At 32.7% G+C, this 20,719-nt stretch overlaps 1 protein-coding gene across 1 annotated transcript in view; it reads right to left on the bottom strand.

Moving 5' to 3' along the window:
* LOC143920364 (uncharacterized) overlaps positions 1 to 20,719 on the bottom strand; it is a 144,678-nt gene that overhangs the window by 29,394 nt on the left and 94,565 nt on the right. The window lies entirely within an intron of this gene.

Raw genomic sequence — 20,719 nt, 5'->3', positions numbered from 1 at the left:
TTGCGTATTCTCGTTTGGTTCTTGTTTATATCCGAGAGTTATACAGGGGGTCTGAAAAAGCTCAATAAGCTCCGTTAAAATTTACGATCGCGAGTAAAAGGTTAAATTTCGTTGTACATACATACTTTATGCGTTCGAATATTGCAAAATGCTCTTCGGTAATGTATTGCTTGAAATATCGTGTCAGTTGTTGTGACCGCTGATTATATTAAAGCTTATAAATTAGACTTGGTATTTTGTTGTGCGTTTTATGGTTTTATATTTAGCAAGAATGGAGTGGAAAATTTATTGAGGTATTCATTGAAAATTTGTATCGTTAAATTGTTCTTGACCTTTTTTTTATTAGAATAGTAATTAATAGCTTAAACCGAAATGTTATTGGTGTACATTTAAGACGATATTTATGGTCAAACATTGTACTGAAGTATTGTCAGTATTATACAAGGCAAATAAAAACATTGACAGAGACATCTATGGACAAATTCGCAGCATTTATTTAAATCAGCGAAAATCGAGATGCTGAATAGTTCAAATTTTTGCGAGAGATAGGGCAGGGTTGCCAATTTTTTGGAACTGTTTCAGGTGATATCAAATAAATTGGCAAACTCTGATAGGAAACGATTTACCTTGGAGTCACATATTCAAAATAGTAGAAAGCATTAAATTGATCGATGCTGCTGGTTATTCAATTATAGTTTTTAAATAATATATAATAATTGAAAAATAGATAAAATATAATTCGATTTAAGTTAGAAGCTATTCATTCATATGAATATAAATTTTATTTATTTATTTATACTTAAATAAAAGCGGCATAGCCGAAGGACCCAATTATATTTTACCATGATGCCATTTTCGGAATGCCCCTTAACGATATACATATGTATATATTGTATTGTAACGTGGGAAAAAGTATCCACTGTCTAAGTGCATTCGTGGGCGAAGACTAGAGACCTCGGATTAGGCTAACAGGACTCATTAAGTGCCCGTACAAATGATACGCTGGAGTTCTCACTGACCTGGGCGAGTGCATGCGTAAACAAAAGCCTCGCCAGGGTAGACCTTTAAGTGCCTAGACAATAGATACATTAATGGATCGGGGAAGCAGTGATGGGCAACTTGTCCTTTATATGGAGGTACATACGGTAGATCAGATTATTTTGGAGTGGGCGGTGGTTACGTGTGGACCTCCTAAATCGTTGAATAAATGCTGTGAAGCGACTTTGGCCTTTCATTTGGATTCAGAACCCAAATGTATATTTATGACTCCAAGTCGATCGTTTCTAATCAGAGTTTGTCAATTTATCTGATTTTCATTGATAAAACGGTTCCTCAAATTGAAAAAAGTCATCCTACCCGCTGTCAATGATATCTGAATTTGATTTATGTACAATATGTAAAAATGTATGTACATCTCTAAATCCATAGATATCTTAATGGATTAATTAATTGTTAATTTCGTGTTCTTCGGCCTCTCGAAACACAGTGATTTATGAAATGCTGCAATTTTTGTAATTAATTGTCAAGGAAGACGCATTGGGATCTACCTGCCAGGCCTTTCTGGTATATATCTATGTAAAATGTAAATAAAGTTTTTAGAATTTTATTCAAATAAAATTTTAATTTCAAAATTCATTCTAATAATGTCGATGATATGTATAATATTTCATCGGGCCTATTACTATTAATATTATAATAAGTAGCACGCCCAAAATTAAATGAATTAATTCCAAATATCATAAAAGCTACTAACAAACGAAGCCACATGCGATTAAATGAAAAAAAAAAACATAACAGACCGTAACTTTACGCAAATTTCCACTACGAATTTCCTCACGCAAAAAACACGCGCGCGCGGCAATTGTCCCGAGCGCGCGTGATTTACGGCTCACCCCTATCCGGTTAAATGTAATTATTTCCCCTAACACGTATCATATGTTCGTACCCTCGACTTCCGATGTGTCTTTGCCCGAACGCCGAATTTTTGTTTTTGCACGCGGACAAAAAGCGCCATTTTTCTTCACCGGCCGACGATAACGGCGTGCGAAAATAATAATGATGACGATGACAAAAAATCGTTATATATGTATGTGAGCAAGGTCCGGCCCTGGCCGAGGCAAGGGCCCGAGGCATTCTCTCGTAAATCATAGGCTCAGTATTCAATTTTTTCCTCGTGCCAAACAGATCCGACGGTCACAATTTGTTACGATCCCTTGCGACGAAAACACTCTTGAAGCTATTTTAAATGCGAAAGTAAGTACCCGTCAAAAATGACGGAAGCGGAATCTGACATGCCAGACCTTTCGCTGATTGTACATATACATACATTATGTTACTGCATATTTTTTCACGTGCAATTATATAACATCATTAAACCAAGTCTGTGAAGTCAGAGTCGGAATTGCAGTCGATAATAACAATCATTATATAACCTACGAGTGAAGTAAAAATAAATAAATAAAGAGAACCTATAAAGCAAATTTTATAAAATAAAGAGTGAAAAAAGAAAAAGTTATAGGCGTTTAAACAATTAAAATCTGACATTGCGAGAGGATGGCGAAAAGGGAAAAAAACGACTGGACGAGTATGGATAAATACGGCAATCTTCTAATAGACGTCACCGAGAACGATGATTTTCGAGTATTTTCAAACGTGTCTTTTACGATTATTTTTCACCATCGTAATGGCGGATTTGATTTCCACATATATTGATGACCAAACCGAGCAAAATGGCAAAGTTTGAAAACGATCGGAAGAGTGTTTGGAAAAGAACCCAAATTTCGTCAGATGAAAAAATCGAAAGCGAAGTAAGAAGAGGCTAGTAATAAAAATTCGAACAGCTCGGACTCTGATTTCACTTTTAAATCGTATTTATTTTTTATTTAATAATTAATATGAATGTTGTATTGCTAACTAAAGGTACATACGTACATACATTCAAAAGTGCGGTACGGCAGGTGACCTCCAGCTGTGAGAGGCGAATCTTCATGTCATTATTAATTCGTACGATAAGATCTTATTCTTCTTATAATTCTTGTATTTTATGGTTCGGTGGTTGCGTTTATGTTAATTTTTTTTAACAGTTTTTAATTAACAAGAACCAAATTTGATAGGAATTTTCCAAAATACATTTAAGATCTGAACTAGAGTAAAATAAAAACACTCACCTTTTTGAAAGAACACACTGAAAAATGCGACACGGAACGTGCATGTAGTCTCCAGCTGTGAGAGGTGTATCTTCATGTCATTCGTACGAATTTACTATTTTGACAAGTTTCTTTGTCATTTATTAAAATATGGAAATCACCGTTATCGATCACTATAAAACCTACATCAATGCAAGGATAAAATATCACCGAAAACAATCCAAGAGGTGAGATTTGCGAAGGGACGCGACGGTACAGATTTGACCTTGGAACGTGAAATGTGCAAAAATTGCATCACAACCCTGCAATACAAGCGTTTCTAAAAAGTGATGAATTTTCCAATATTTCTATTGTAATGAAATTATATTCACTAAGAAGTCTGGATATGAATATTCGTATAATCAAATATTCAGCATTTTACGTATCCATAAACTAGCAAATATGCCAAGCATTACCTAATCAAAAATTTCTAATAGCTTAGGTCAAACATATATCTACATATACATATCAATCTATCATATATACATACATACAATCGTATAAAAATAAATATTTGTTTGTATGTTTTCCCGCTATACCTACATATAAATCCATGTTTTCAACTTTGGTACTCTATCGTAGACCGCATATGGGTTATGGAAGAGTTTGGAACCCTTGAAAGGGTTATTTTTTCAACTTTGCACACCCGAGCAAAGTCGGCAAATATATACAATATACATATTATATATAAAATATATTTACAGAAAGCTATTTTTGGACTATATTTGGGTAACGCTGCTTATATCTCTAATTTTGTTAAAAACAAATAATTAATTGGGCAGTGCTTATTATTTTGTGTCAAGTTATGAAATTAGCATTTGGAAATTCTTGTATACGTATACATACTTTAATAACTTTCTAGGAACATAACGATCCTTTTGAATGTGCACCTACATACATACAATAATAATGATATTAATGATGACCAAAATGAGCAAAATGGCAAAGTATGAAAACGATCGGATAAGAGCCAAATTTTTTCTTTAATAGTGAAAGTAAGAAGAAGTTAGTAAAAAGAAAATAATTTATTCGACATACATATGTATGTATAAGCACACATCAATTTAATATAAATACATGTCAATTTAATATATGTAAATACATATCACCCGAAATACCCAGCATTGCTCGGGCGTAAAATAAAAACTGTTTCAGACAATTTTGTTGTAAACAGTTTCAGTTAGAGTATCATCAGATATGTAGTATATTAAATTTGGTTTATCTTTGTTTATAAATATGAATTTATTTTTTATACATAAATATGTATATACCAGTTAGGCCTTACAGGTAAATCCTTATACGCCTCCCTGACCAATTATAAACATTGATAAAAAAATTTATAAAGCATCATGGAGACATCTATGAATAAATTTCACAAACGTTTTTAAATTTTCGCAGCATTTTATAAATCAGAAAATTAATTAAGCCAAATAATTGGAGCCGTATCAATAAAATCTAATAAATTGGCAAACTTGAATAGGAAACGATCGACCTGGAGTCACATATCCAACATCTGGTCAGCAGCATCGGGCCAGGTATTGAACTCATGACCACTCAATTTTAAGCATAACACGCTAACAACTGATCTACACTGCCGGTTACTGGTATTTACTAAAGGAAACCATTATTCATGAGAGAACAGCATAGATGATAGTCAAGGTAGAGAGCATCATCTTAGTTTCTAATTGAATATTCATGCGGTGGATTTTATAAATCCACGATTTGACATGCAGAAAACTCGAATTTCGCAAGAAATAGTACAAAGTTGTCAATTTGTTGGAACCGTTACAATGAAATCAAATAAATTTTCAAACTCTGGTATCGGGCCAGGTATTGAACTCGTGACCACTCAGTTGAAAGCATTACACGCTAACAACTATGGTTGCAAATAATAAAAACCAATAAATATTCATCTCAGTAAATTTGCATATGTATATTTATTTTTATTGTTACAAATCAATATACACTCGTCATTACAAATCGCTCCAATGCGACGGGTGTACGTTAACGAAATACAGAATACATAAACAATCAGAAATCAGAAATACAGTAATACATATACAATCAGAATATAAAGCATATAACAATTAATCAGAAATAATAATCATAGAGACATCTATGGATTATTTTTAGATTTTTTTTTGTGTACAATTTTTATACATATAATAAATTATAGAGATATCTATAGATATCAGATTACTGTGCATAATTATTACAAATTATACACAGGCAGATTTTTTGTGACAACAGGAATAGATCTAATACCAATTTTCAGGAACCGTTTCAGCAATGATCAGATAAAATTGGCAAACTCTGATAGAGAAACGATCGATTTGGAGTCACAAAACCCCCAAATCTAACCAGCAGATTTGGCGAGGACTCGAACCTTTGAGCTCAGTGGTGCTAAATATATACGCTACCATTAAGCCAAACTGCTGGCTGTATATGTGTTTGGGAAAAAAAATTGTGGGTATAGAAGTATCGAAACAGAAACGGAGTATATAATATGAAGAATTCATCAAAAGTCGAATGACAAAGGTGCAAAATTAACACCAGCAATTCTCTATATATCATAGTAAAACTTTTAACAAAAAAGAACCACGGAAACAAAGTATACACACACGTGTAGAAACACTCATAAGAGACCTTGAATTACGTCATAAAGTCAAACTTATAAAGAACGAGGACAATGTGTTGGCAGGACCGATATAGGGGTTATGTAGGCCCCGCCATAAAACTGGACAAAGGATACATCAAAAAGTTTCGTCAACACTTTATATACACCCGCACGTGTGTGTGTGTGTGTGTGTGAAAATTCGCGCGTGAAAAGCTCCATCCGGAAAATTAGCGGGGAAAAACAACGGCAAAGAAATGAACGATGTTAAATCGGAGCTGCTAATTGCCGCCAGCAAGTTTTGGCACCGAATCTCGACGGTCCGACTTTTGGTTTATGTTCTTCGACAAGGTGGTCTATTGTTTGGCCGATACGATGTAATTGGGTTTTCGGGTAATGTGGCGACGACAAAGTGATTATTTGCAACGTTTCGTCGTTGAATGGAATTGTTTGTGGAAATGAATTATGTACGACTGCTGTCGGAAACCGACTCCGATTTGATTTACGCGATCTAGATCAAAGACTTTCAAAACGAACAATAGTTGTTATTTAAGATTCTTTATATATATATATATATAATTCTTGGAATGTAATTCAATTGGCTATGTTGACGAGCCCCGCTGTTTATTGTTTTGTTATTTGTATGCCAGAATCATATTGCTATTACAAGAACGATGCTAGGTGAAAGTCCCAGAATCAATTTACATTATTTAATTTTAGATATGTAAGATTATATATGTAATATCCTAACCAGCAGCATGGACTAGTGGTTAGTATATTATGCTTTCGAGCGGAGTGGTTAAGGTTCGATTCCCACAAGTAGCTGTTTGCCAGACCTTGGTTTGTGACTCCAGGTCGATCGTTTCCGTTCATAATTTGCCAATTTTTATGATTTTCATTGAAACGGTTCAGGTAAATTGGCATCTCCTTTCCAATTATTCAAAGCTTCACCAATTTCCATAAAAAAATACTTCAAAAATGTCTCGATTGATGTCACTGTGGACTAGTGGTTTGCATATTATGTTTTCTAACAGAGTAGTCACGGTTCGATTCCCACTAGTCGTTGTATATTTTCATATTAACCAGTAGCGTGGTCTAGTGGTGAATGTTGAATTATCTCGTACTTGATGTTACGAGTTCGATTCCCGCTACGTCTCGCTATTGGCCAGATCTTGGTTTGTCAAGGTCGATCGTTTCTTATCAGAATTTGCAATTTTTCTGATTTTCATTGAAACGATTCCTGTAAAATTGGCGTTTCCTTCCCAATTTTCTGTTGCGAACCTTTAGTTATTGTTATATCTTAGGTTTCGCCATATTGCTCACCATATATGCCTCTGTGGTTGTTTATCGAATATAAAATTCGTATTGTTACATGAAAGTTATTCATCGTTATTTATCATATTAATACGATGTTTGTAATATCTGACCATAGATGTCAAATATTGTTTAGATTTACATGTATCTATGTAATAATTATGTGGACCATGAAGGCGCATTTGGGATTTAACTGTTAAGCCTTCCTGGTATATTTGTATAAATGTATGTAAAAATAAAATAAATATCGAAATATTTCTGCATATAGAAAACTTTTTAATATAAAAATAAACTTTCTTTTAAACCTAATATAATATAACTTGTTGACGTTTCAATCCATTCATACGAAATGAAATCGCAAATCATCATTTACAACGTGGACTAGTGGTTAGCATATATGCTTTCGAACATAGTGGTTGCGGGTTCGAGTCCCACTGGTTGCAGGTGGCCAGAACTTAGTTTGTGACTCCAGGTTGATCGTTTCTTATCAGATTTTGCCAATTTTCCTATAAATTGGCATCTCCGGTTCCTGTAAATTGGCATCTACTTTCATTTCACTCAAGTCATTCAGTCATTCAACAATGCAAATCTCAAGTCATTCAGCGTCTTGAGGTTCGCCAATTTCTATAATAAAATGCTGCATATACATATGTCACTATGGCTGATGTTTGTATGAATTTGCATTGTATAAAATGCTTTTCTTAATTGTATCTGTATTAGTACACTCGTCGCTTTGGAGCGATCTGTAAAGGCGAGTGTATATGATTAAAATAATTAATAAAAATATAATATTATAGCGTAAGCGTGTAGAGTGGTTTCCGAATTCGGTGCGAAAGACACAGCAGTAGTGATAGAGGTAGTTTATTGTCCGTGATCTGTCGGTCTATCAGATCCGAATGAAACACGGACCAAAACCGTCTAATATTTATACCCAGCGTGTACTCTCAATACAGTGAGGTCATTGGTCGATGGATCGCGAGACCTGATTGGCTGTTGTATTTCGTCGTTTGTTTATTCGTCGAGGCTTTTTTGGCGCGAACAGGTGAAAGTGATGGTAAACCAGCAGTCCACAAACACCAATTACCTAATCTCTACGTTACAATATGTAGAATTAACATAAAATAAAAAAATGTTTTCTATATATAGAATTAAATGTCTGAGCATAATTTTAATTTTTTGTGCTTATTCTACATATCTAAAATAAAGACTTTCAGCAAAATACATGTGGCTGAAATAAAAAATAAAATAAATCACATTTATGCAGTCACATACATATGTACATATGTATGTGTATAACACAAACATATTTTTGATATTTATTTTGAGATATATATACATATGTACATATGTATGTACATATAATGATAATTGAATTTTCAGACGAGAAAAATCGTTCGTTTAATTGAACAAGAATTTCTGCAAAAAAATTGCTCAAAACAAATAATAGAATTGATGAGAAAATTCCATTGAAACGCTTTTATTAATATCATATTTTCAAAGCGAGTTCAAAACATACATACATACATACATATTACGAAGATAATTACATTTACGAGTAAGATCTTTCAATTTCTGTTCTTTGATACAATATTAATAAAATAAAAGTTCAATATATGAGGCGTTATATACATATGTTTGTTTGTTCGTGAGAGTCAATTTAATAAAAAAAACAAATAAGTATTCAAATATTTGTAATTTATATAAAACAGAACTATTCAAATAAATTTAATAAAATGTTTACTATTAGATTAGTCATGTTTAAGCAGTTTATATTACAAATACCGAGCGAAGCCGGGTAATACAGCTAGTAATATATAAAAATAACAAAGCCATCGACGGCACAGATCGAATAATAAAACAAACAATAAAAGAAGAGGTGTAAAATTTTCGACTTTGGCGCCTATTTCATTGCTACGGACACCTATTGTCAACGCTTCGGTTTCCAATTTATCTTTCCACAAAAAAATAATAATAACCGTGGACAAGAGACAAGGGGGGAAGAAGGGGGAGAATACAAAGACGAGCTGCCGAGTCATAAAGGGCATAAATTGCGACGACGAAACGAAAACAAGCGGTTATGGATGCTGTGCAAAAATCATAAAAGGAACGTCTACGCAACGAGAGTAATCGATACGGCACGCGGCGTAGAACACCTACGCGGCTCGTGTATCAACAAAATCGTTTCTGTTGATGTCATAATCTGCAGAAAATACCCATGGGGGGGGGGAAGGAATGGGGGGTTTGTACGAGTAAGAAGGACGAGGTAGTAGAATAAGGGAAAATACGGAGGAGAATTCAAAAAGTTTCCGGAAAATGCAAAGATAAAAACAAGAAACTGAGCACTTACTAACCTTTCACACAATGCTTGAAACTGACTGTCATCATTACAGTTACAAAACACCATCTAACGATTTTAAACACGATGGTTAGTAAATATATTTTTACTATTATTACTAACCTCTTCTTAGTTCGGAAACGATTTTGTCATGTGACGAAATTTGGGTTCTTATCCGATCGTTTTCAAACTTTGCCATTTTGTTCGGATTGGTCATCAATATATGTGGAAATCAATTCCGCCATGGTGAAAAATAATCATAATAGACACGTTTGAAAATAATGCATCTTCTTTCACGGTGACGTCTATCGTCCACACTGTCGCATTTGTCCACACTGTTCTCATAGTTTTTTTCCCTGTTCGCCACCATCTCGCTATGTCAGATTTTAATTGTTTAAACGCCTATAACTTTTTCTTTTTTTCACTCTATATTTTTCATACTTAAAATAATATTATATACAAAACATAGAAGAGGCTTGTTTTTAAAAAACTTTTTTTTTCTTCAACTATCATATGCTGAATTTAAGTTTAACGATTAAATATGAAGAGGGGAAGTGGTAGAGGAACAATACTCCTATGGGATTTCAAAGTTTCGGTTACGGCACGAATATTCTATTAGAAACTATGTAAACCTTGACTCTCATCTTTGAAGTTTTCTGATACAGTGGTTTTATTTAGTGAAAACCAATAGCCAGCAGCATAGATTGGTGGCTAGCATGTGGGCGAAATCACACAGAGAAGAACGGCACGTAGCACATACTGATATTTGGCCTTAAAAGCTGGCCAAAAATCAAAAACTCTAATCTTCACAAATTAAGTTTATGTTGGGGTCCCATAGCAGGTAGATAAATATGACATTACACTGCGGAGTCCTTATCTGGGTTAAGCTCACAAACCGAATGTAGTCGCAGTCGAAACCTGTCATTTGTGTGATAAGCTTGTTTTTGCTCGCGGCATTTTGTTGTTAAACAATTTTCCTTGTCATTTTTTTTATTCTAAAAGTATTTTTGACGGAAAAAATTAGTATAGACGTTGAAGAACAAGGTATGTACACTAGATTAAACTAAGTTTCATTCCTTTTAATATTTTATTTTATATGTTTCGACCTGTCAACAAACCCTACTATATTCACTTAAGTTTTCTTTACTTATTTGTACAAATTAATGTTTTTAAATGTATTGTGTTTATTTTAGCCGAATCCAATTTATCTGATATGAAAATTTAGGATCTCCACTTTTATTCTAGTAAAACAAAGTTTGCACTAATTTGCACTTTAAGAAAATGATCAATAATAATTAAGCGTGTTTTTTAACTCAATTTTTTAACTTATTTTCATTCTTTATTTATATTCCAGTTTCTCAGGATTATGTCATGTCTATGATTCAAAAGCATCTACATGATTTAATAAGAGGAAGCACCGAAAGGTTTTTTTATTCAAAAATTCAAAGATTAAGAAGAAAAGAAGTACGTACTAATTTGAATTATTGCACATTTTTTACTTGCAATTGATAAAAAATATATCTTTTACGAATAATTACCCCTTTCCAGGGACTTTTTGAACACCCTACGTACACATGTATGTAGTTTGGAGGGAGAGTAGCGAGACGCGAAGCTATTTATGAAGGGAACGTCATAAATTTGTCGACAACATAAAGTGATATAATCTATGAAAAAAATAAAAAGTATATAATTTTTTTAGCGTTTCGCAGATAAGTCGGAATATACGACCGAGTGTTGAACTCGAAACAACAACAAAAAACTTAATGGGTTATCGCGAACTCACAAAAGGGCCGTTCGTCATGCCCTCCGATACCATCTCATTGTATTTATTTTATAATTATAACAATAATGCGAGTTGATTAAGTGTCGCGGTTGTGTTACACGCGTTACCCCAATATTGTCAAAATATTTGCATATCAATAGGTCGAGTTGTTTTACGTCGATAAATTTAAAAAGAAAGTGGTTCAAGTTGCGGTTTAAATTGTTTAATATTTTAAAGGTTAAAGGTAAGGTTAATTACCGTCGGTGTATATTTACATATTCGTTTTTGTACTATCATATATATTCCTAATCTCAACGTCGAGCTAAAATAAAATTTGCATAGATTACATACCTTTAAAGTTCATATTAAAAAGTCTTAATTTTACTATCGAAATTCATTAAATTAACATTTATTTATCGAGTTAGAAATTTTCCACGATTTCCAAATTGTGTTGCATTCAACTTGAATTGCCTGAATTTTTATGCACAAGAATTTTTTTGACATTTTGTCGGGTATCATTCCACCACTTTATTCGTCAAACTTCTTTTTCTGACACCAAAAAGTGTTCCCATAGTTTATTCTAAATAACTCGCTAGCTAATAACACTGTTCGACAAATGACGACTTTTTTTTGGTTCAGAGACGAGATATGACTTTTCTTATAGATCTATGCCGAGTGAACACGAATCTGGTAATAAAAAAATGTTGATTGGCTCGAGATTCGGAGTAGTATGTGTTTTTTAAATCGCGCGATTTTTCTATATCTTAATGTTGTTCGGTCGATGTCTCAAAATCTGTCAATTTCCTGTTCAAAATGAATATTGGAATCTATATTCAGGAATTTTATCTTTCATTTGTAGTACTTTTCAGCTTTCAAATCTCTCAAACTTCCTGGTCGGTAACTCGACAATTATGGCAGCAGCGTATTTGGCCGAGACTTGAACCCACGACCTCTCTACTATTAAACAATAGCTCTACCAGTGAGCTACGCCATGCTGATATGTATAAAAGATGAATGTTTGTTCTTAATTCGGAACTAGCAAATGTATCATACTAAATTCTTGTACTGTAACTTATACTGTAGATAATTCGACAAGTGCTTAATAACATCAATTCAATTTAAATATTCATCCAATCTCCTTGAAAGCCACAAATATACCTAAGCATATTCAATAAGCTTTACAAATTCGCCAGAGTTCTTGTAAATTCAATACTTAATCGAATCCCGAATTCGTACTTGCGGGATTTGAACGCGATTTGCGCACTCTGCGTGAAATGGTAAGACGGTTGATTTTTTTTTTTCATTATCGAATCCCGTTAAGGAGGCTCCTTTTTCGAATGTGCGTACACCGACAACTGGATATCCCTGGTTTTCCGAACTCATAAATCTATTTTTATGGGCGACAATTTTGGTCCTCGTACGAGAGCACAGTACCCAAGGTCCGCAAGCAACCATACTACACTTAGTAGGTGTTCATGGTACGGAAAATTTCGCTGACACGTGTTTTCCCCGTCTTAGAATGTGGGTGGGTGGGTGGGAGAAAAAACGCATTATCCTACGAGAAGGGAACTCACCCCATCTGAGTTTTTTTTTTATATAAACGATATATTAACTTTCGTAGGCCGTTTTGGATTTTTCGGGTGTAATAATAATACGACGGTGAAAGATTGTCGTCTGCTTGTTCGAGAGGTATAATGTATGTATAGTAGAATAATATCGTAATAAACCTACATTCAGATCGTATATAAAGACTGTGGAGGAAGTCGTAAAAAAGGCGAGTGCTGAAAAAATGTATATATGTACATACATATATATATATATATATACATATGTATATACATTTCCAGAATATGGCGGATTAGAAATGAAATGATGTTAAAAATAATAAAAATAAATTAGTTGGGGATTGATTCAGAAATGGAAATAAGGAAGTGATAGTTTGAGAAAATATGCGGAAACTTATCCAGGCCGTATTATCCGGAATTGGTATTGAATGTCTGACCGTTCAATATCGCTAAAAAGATTTTTACGAGTCATACTAAAGCGGTGGCTCTCAATCAGTGGATGCTGTGCCGTTTGATTCCGCGTATATAAATTTATTGCCGAATCGGATGTAGAAATTGAGTACATTTTTAATGGATTGAATTGTCGAGGCAATTGTACAAAGAAAATATAGTACATAAAAAACAACTAGTTTATTCCATTATTCTTATTGAAATTATTTATATATAATGTGTGTGTGTGTGTATAGTTACTTTCTGTCTTTAATAATAACTAGCCGAATTGCTCGGCGTTACTTGGTTGAGTGAAAGTTGATAACAAAAACGAACTTTTTCAGACAATTGACAAAGGGTACCTAATTGACAACGATTTGCATAGCAGACAAACAAACGTACAAATATTCATTTTTATGTAGTACATGTATTCCATATTTTCATCAACTGTACTAGAAATATTATGTAAAAAAAAGAATACTTAAATTTTATAAATAAAAAGGTTTGAGTGAACTTTTATATACCGTTGACTGTTTTAATCAAAACTGAATGTAAGCTTAATTTTTGAAGAAGAAGAAAGACTTTATTTGTATAATAACGACATTTTTTACATAAAATTAAATCTATAATTGAAAACATTCAAAATTGTTGGTATTTCTGTTGTTAAACTAAACGCGAAAGGCTAACTTTTAACATTAAGAACATGTTAACTAACACTATTACTTTTTATTGGTCAAGCTATTGTTTCATATTTAGTATTCTATACATAATTCATAACATGTTCAATTTTCAATTTATAAATGAAATAAAAATGGTGGGCAAAAAGTAAAATAGAATACAATTAAATATATGTTAATAGTAAAAATCGTGGTTGAATTAAAACGTGATCAGGGATAATTATATGACAAATCAGTCAAATTTTCTCACTATCACAAAACTTCATCTTTTACTTCTTATAGGTATACATATATGCACATATGAGCTATTATATTTGAAAGTGTTGGAAGTTCAATTTTCAGTTCCAAACACACTATTTCTGTTTGACTTAATTCACAAATTGTTATTACTTCTTTTAATTCGATATGGAAAAGCAGAATAAACGTATTACAGGCCACCAGTATTTTTAAATATTGTAAAACTCAAAATATTATATATAATGTTTTGCGAAATATTTCTTCAAAATAAAGAAAAGTGGACTTTTGCTTCAAATAAAGAAAGAATTAAAACTTATTATACAAAGATATATTAATTATGGCATTCAAAATGATTCCTAGATGTAGATTTACACTCAACTTAAATACATATTTAATTTCAATCAGATACCACAATGAAAAATTATCACGAATACAAATCGGATCAAACATTATAAAAATCAATCTCCCTAATTGAAACGTCAGACTTCGAACTCTATAAGATTATATTTAGATTATTAAATTTGCATGAAACGGAGCGTACACATTTTCTCGCTCAAAAACGTCAATTTCAAACGGCCAAAGCTCCTTTCAAATTAAAAAAATCCTCATTTTGAATAAATTTAAAATTCAAATCACGACGAAACATCTCCGATCGAAGAAACTTTCGCGTCGCAGATTGATCGTTCAATTTTCCACCAAATTAATTCATCACGAATTTCCATAGATAATACATATAATATATACATTTTCCAAAGACATACACATATGTATGTACATTTAGCAAACAAGTCACACGTCAAAACTTAAAGACGTATTTCAACGTGGACATTTTTCGCAACACCGTTCCTTGTATTCTATTGTCGGAAAGTTCCGAGAAAAAAAAAACATTATTTGCGACACCATGACAGTGCGAAATAAAATTGAAAAAAAAACATGGGAAGACCATTATCCTTCTAATGAAGCATTGTGCGTCATCTTATGAGTTGACACATGAATGGTTCGAGTGATTAAACACGTGGCACGTAAATTCGAATAATACTATCACGTGTCAGTTCATTAAACCGAAAGCTCATAAGACGACGTACACATATTGAAGGCTGACATTTCCACACGTGATCGAGTTATTAAATCCGATTCGATATTTACATGCATCACTTGTCAAAGACGATCACGTGTCGTAGGTGATATTATCTCCAATCAAACTTGCATATACATATGTTTGTAGCTTCATTATATTGCATTTGGATATGTAACATTGCATAATAAAGCTGTCAAACTCGATTGTCTCAACGGTATCTTGTTCTGAAGTTGCTAAGCATGCTTGAAATTTTCACAAACTGGGTCGTTTGACTTCAAATTCATGATATTATCATTGACTGATAGCCTTATCTGTAAACTGCAAAATATTTTCACAAATCCAAACTTTCAAATGAACTTTCAAAATATACCCGTAAGTTTCACAAACACTCTCAATAGCTTCTTTGGATTTTAACCCCTTTTCAAACAAAAACAACAAAACACACCGCAATTGCATCTCGTCGATCTCCGTTCTTGACATTTTTTCTATTGGTGAAAATAAAAAAAAATCAACTGGAAACCGTAACAGGATAAACGGAGCTTCAAAATAATACCAATATTGACATACTTATTCAACGGGAACCAAGGGCAAACTGACTTCAAAAGAGCGCATAATAAAAACGGTCATTTCTTTCCGCTTTACCTAATATAATATAATATATATTAAATATATAATGTCACTATTATGTGTATCTGTCTGTCTGTCTGAGATAACGCTCGCTGCACTATATATATTTCCAAATATATTTTACAGCTGAAGTGTATCTTCCAGTTGTAATATATTTTGACTATTCGGAATATATTCCAACTATCCTGGTACCAATTACCATTATATGATAGTTGAAGTATATCTTCAATTGTAATATATTTTGAATAGTTGAAATATTTCCGTCTAACCCACGTAAAAATATTTTATTTTTTCATTTATACCAGGAATGCCTACTCGGTTACCCCAATGCGCCTTCCTGGTCAGAAACATTGTACATTTGATACAAATATTATTAGTGCTTTAAGCTATAACGAGACTCAAAGGATTGATCAGTATTATTTGTATTTGATTTATTTATTTATTTTTAATTTAGACCAGGAAGCCCCAACAGGTAACCCCAATGCACCTTCCTGGTCAGAAACATTGTATATTTGATACTATGTAGTATAATACAAAGTAAATACATATCAATTAACATCCACAGAGACATTTATGGTAAAATTTGTAATTTCGCAGCATTTTATACAATTCAGCGAAAATCGAGATTACTGAAAACTCGAACTCTAATAGGAAAAGAGTCACAAATCCAAGGTCTGGCCAACAGAAACCAGTAGGATTTGAACCCGTGACCTTTCTGTTCAAAGCACTATATGTTAACCACTAGTCTATTCTGCTGGTTCATATGGCGAATTACATTCTAACTGGTCAAAATATATTACAACTGAAAATACAGTTCAACTATAAGTTGGTATCAGGTTAGATGGAGAGATTGGGGCTTTCGTGAAAAAGTCACTCGACTAGTAAATTGAGTTGGAAAGTCACATTTTTCTTTTGAACACATTTTAGTGTTATCTTAATACGGTACTCATTACATTTATTCGTGATACCTAGCAAATATTAACGCATTATTGAATTCTAAAGCATTCGTAAAAACATCAAAACTCAACTGTTATATTACGACTGGCAGACATTGTTGAAAGTGTATTTGCGCTTGTAGATATATAACTTACTAGTTGAATCGAATATGAATGACCCAAAACGCTTGTTGGAATATATTACAGCTGAAAATTCACTTCGACATATACATACATATATGGGAATATAAATTCTCGTGTTTAAATCGCGTGTAATTGAATAATAGAATAGCGGGAATTGAAAAGGTTTTATTGAGTATGCGATACGAGTGTTGAATGTTCGAGGAGGTATTCCAGAATCCTTGAAAGTGTGTTCGAGTTATATTATCGTACATATACACGTGTATATGTACATACATACACATGTACTCTGGTGGAATTTTCCATTCAAAATAGGCGCCCAAAAGCCTATGCAAAAGTTCCCCAATTGACAAGTCGTACACCCCAGACTACAATGGCGAAGGGTTTCGAATCGATTTCGACCCAATAAACTTCGCATTCGAAATTTACAAACTGGGAAAGAAGGGAAGTTCCAAATTAATATTAGATCGTGTTGTTTAAATATCAGATAATATTATATATATGTTTATGTATAAAGGAAGGCGTTAAATTCAATTTCAAACTCGATTCAAAAGATCGTAACGGTCCTGTAGAAATGTATTTATTATTGTATTCGAACGCTTCTATATATGTAAATCTTTCATATATTCTTTACATATGTACATAAAACTTATTTATTTTTAAACTATAATTTACACTAATTGAATTGAATTGCAACCTTTTAAATTGATTCATACTGATGTATAAGTTTTAGATAAATATAATAATAATATTTGAAGTGTCAACAACGCTCTTTTTCGGATACTTTTAGATTTTATACCTGATCGGTTGTAGTAATTTAAAAGCAATACAATTCAAGTTGATCGTCTTGTCAAGTCAGTGTATAAATAAAGTAAGGTAATTTATTTTATTTTATTTTATTTTATTTATTTGGAAAATTTACAGTTTACAGTTTATTAGATTGATAGTAAAAAAAATATAATTATGTTAAGTAAACCATTAATAATTTTCACATATAGGTAAAAAAAGAAAAGCTCAAACATTTAAAATAAGAAACAAAAATGATAATAGAGTAAGATAGTTAAAGAAAACAAAAAAAGAAAAAAAATAGAAATAACAGTATAATAAAAATATCAGAATAATAAGAATAATAATATGATAAAAATTATGAAATAATATAAAAAATATAATATATAACAAAAAACAAAAAGACAAAATAAATACATCAAAATAAAAATTCATAATCATAATCATAAACTTTCATTAAAATTAATCATCGAAAAACAAATTTGCAATAATTACTCTAGCTTGTATAGCATTAATATTAAATAAGTCAAACATAGAAATTGTTAAGATTAGTGTGTTGACGGTGGAGCTTGCACGCCAGATGAATGAGCTTCTTCCATAATTAGAAAAAGTATTAGGTATGTAAAGGAGCTCATTACATCTAGTCATTCTATTTGGTACACGCAATGATAGTCTGCTCAATAATTGAGGACAGTCAATCGAGCCGTTAAGGATGTTCAAAATTGTTGAGATGTCAGCTATCTCCCTTCTTTTGACAAGAGGAAGTAGATGCTGACACCTACAAGCATCTTCATAGGAAGTATAGGTTAATCCAAAACGGCTACTGACGTACCTCAGGAATCTCTTCTGAATGCGCTCCAATCTGTCTCTTGCACCAGAGTAATCTGGGTTCCAAACTTGGGATGCAAACTCAACAATACTTCTTACGTATGCACAATATAGTATTTTGTATGATTTTATAGAAGTAAAGCATTTGGAGGACCGGATGACGAACCCGAGGGCCTTCGACGCTCGAGCTACAACATTGTCAATATGTTTACTAAAGGATAGATCAGAGTTTAAAAAGACTCCCAAATCCCTAATTTCCGATACCCTTGTGAGTCTATGTCCGTTAATTGAATGAGGAAAGTCAACTGGACATAGTTTTCTGGTGAAGGTTATGCAGGAGCATTTTGCTACATTAATTTCCAACTTATTTATGCTGCAATAAGCCTCTAGTCTGGACAAATCATCTTGTAGGGCCAAAGCATCATTTCGGTTGTCTATTCTCTTGAAAATCTTCATATCATCAGCAAATAATAGTACATTTGAATTCTGAAAACATTTTTCAATATCGAAGATGAAAATATTGAATAATAGAGGTCCCAAGAGGGAGCCTTGTGGAACACCAGAAGGAATATTCATCCATTTCGATATAAATCCATTTAATGAGACAGCCTGTGATCGACGCGTAATGTATGAGGTGAACCATCTATAGAGATCACCATGAATACCGATCTGTAAAAGTTTTTCAAGGAGAATATCGTGATCAATCTTGTCAAATGCCTTACTATAATCTGTATATATAGTATCAACCTGAGACCGATCGTTCATGGCATTAGTAACGAAATCATTAAATAGTAGTAAATTTGTTGTAACTGAGCGTCCTTTCTGAAAACCATGTTGTTGCATACTAAGAGATTGCGAGATAGCTGGAAAAAGTTGGTCGTACACTAATTTTTCTAATATCTTAGCAAATATACATAGCTTTGATATAGGCCTGTAATTGGAAATTTCGTTTTTTTTTCCTTTCTTATGTACAGGAGATATGAATGCTGATTTCCAGATACAAGGTACAAGGCCCTCACTAATAGATCTTTTATAGATAATGGTTAGTGGTAAAGTTAGGCTTTCAGCACATTTTGAGATAAAAATTGGAGAAATTAAATCTGGGCCTGCTGTTTTATGAATATCAGTTGATTTCAAAATATTTAATACTTTTTCACTTCGAATTTCAATTGATCCAATTTCAGAGGAAGATGTGACAGAACAGACGTTGGTTGGTAAGGGATAAGAGGAAGTCGATTGATTAGAGACCGGTTTAAGGAACGTCGAGTAAAAGAAGGAAGAAAACAAATTACAAATGTCCACCCCCGTATCAGCAGTAATGTCACCATGATACAGAATATGAGGTAGGACGTTGTTTTTGTTCCTTGATTTAATGTAGGACCAGAATGCTTTGGGATTCAAGGAAATGTCGTTTTCTACTAAAGTCATATAATTTTTGAAACATTCTTTCTCTAAAGTTTTTGCCCGATTGCGTAATAGTACAAAGGTATGATGGTCAGCCAGGTTGTTATAATTTTTGAATTTCTTAAAAAATTTGTACTTTTCCTTCAGGACTTTTATTAGGGGTGCAGTATACCAAGCGGGAAATTTTCTACTTTGAACATGTTTCTGTGGGATATATTTATCCCTTAAATTATATATAAGATTATAAAATGAATTTACAGCATCATCAAGAGAAACAGTATGTAAATAAGACCAAGAAACAGAGTTTAATTCATTTTGAATCTCGTTATAGTTACCAAGATCAAAAAGGAATCTAGTATAAGGTTTAGATTTAAGTGATCGATAAAAAGTTAGATCAGCAGTAATTAACAGAGATTTATGATAAGGATCATCAGGAACGAGAGGATCTAAACAGGCATCTACTACCAAATGTTCATTTGATAAAACTAGATCAAGAATACGGCCGAATAAGTTAAGTACTCCATTATATTGTTTAAAATTACAAAAATGTAATGCATCAATAAGAGTCATTTCGGTGCTTCTTAACGAATTGATAGGTATAAGTCCTCCTCTGGAGATATCCTGGGACCATTGGATGTTACTTAGATTGAAATCTCCAACAATTAAAAATCTATCATCCGGGTAGTTAGTTGAAATAGTAGACATGTTTTCAAGAAAATTAGTAAGTTGAGTATTAAAAGAATTACCTATGTTCTCAGAACATAAATACAATACACATATATGAAATTTGAGAAGGTTGCGA

The sequence above is a fragment of the Arctopsyche grandis genome, chromosome 12, assembly GCF_051622035.1.
Source record: "Arctopsyche grandis isolate Sample6627 chromosome 12, ASM5162203v2, whole genome shotgun sequence".
NCBI lineage: Eukaryota > Metazoa > Arthropoda > Insecta > Trichoptera > Hydropsychidae > Arctopsyche > Arctopsyche grandis.
The sequence above is the reverse complement of the archived record's forward strand: the minus strand, read 5'-3'. Positions and strand labels throughout refer to the sequence as shown.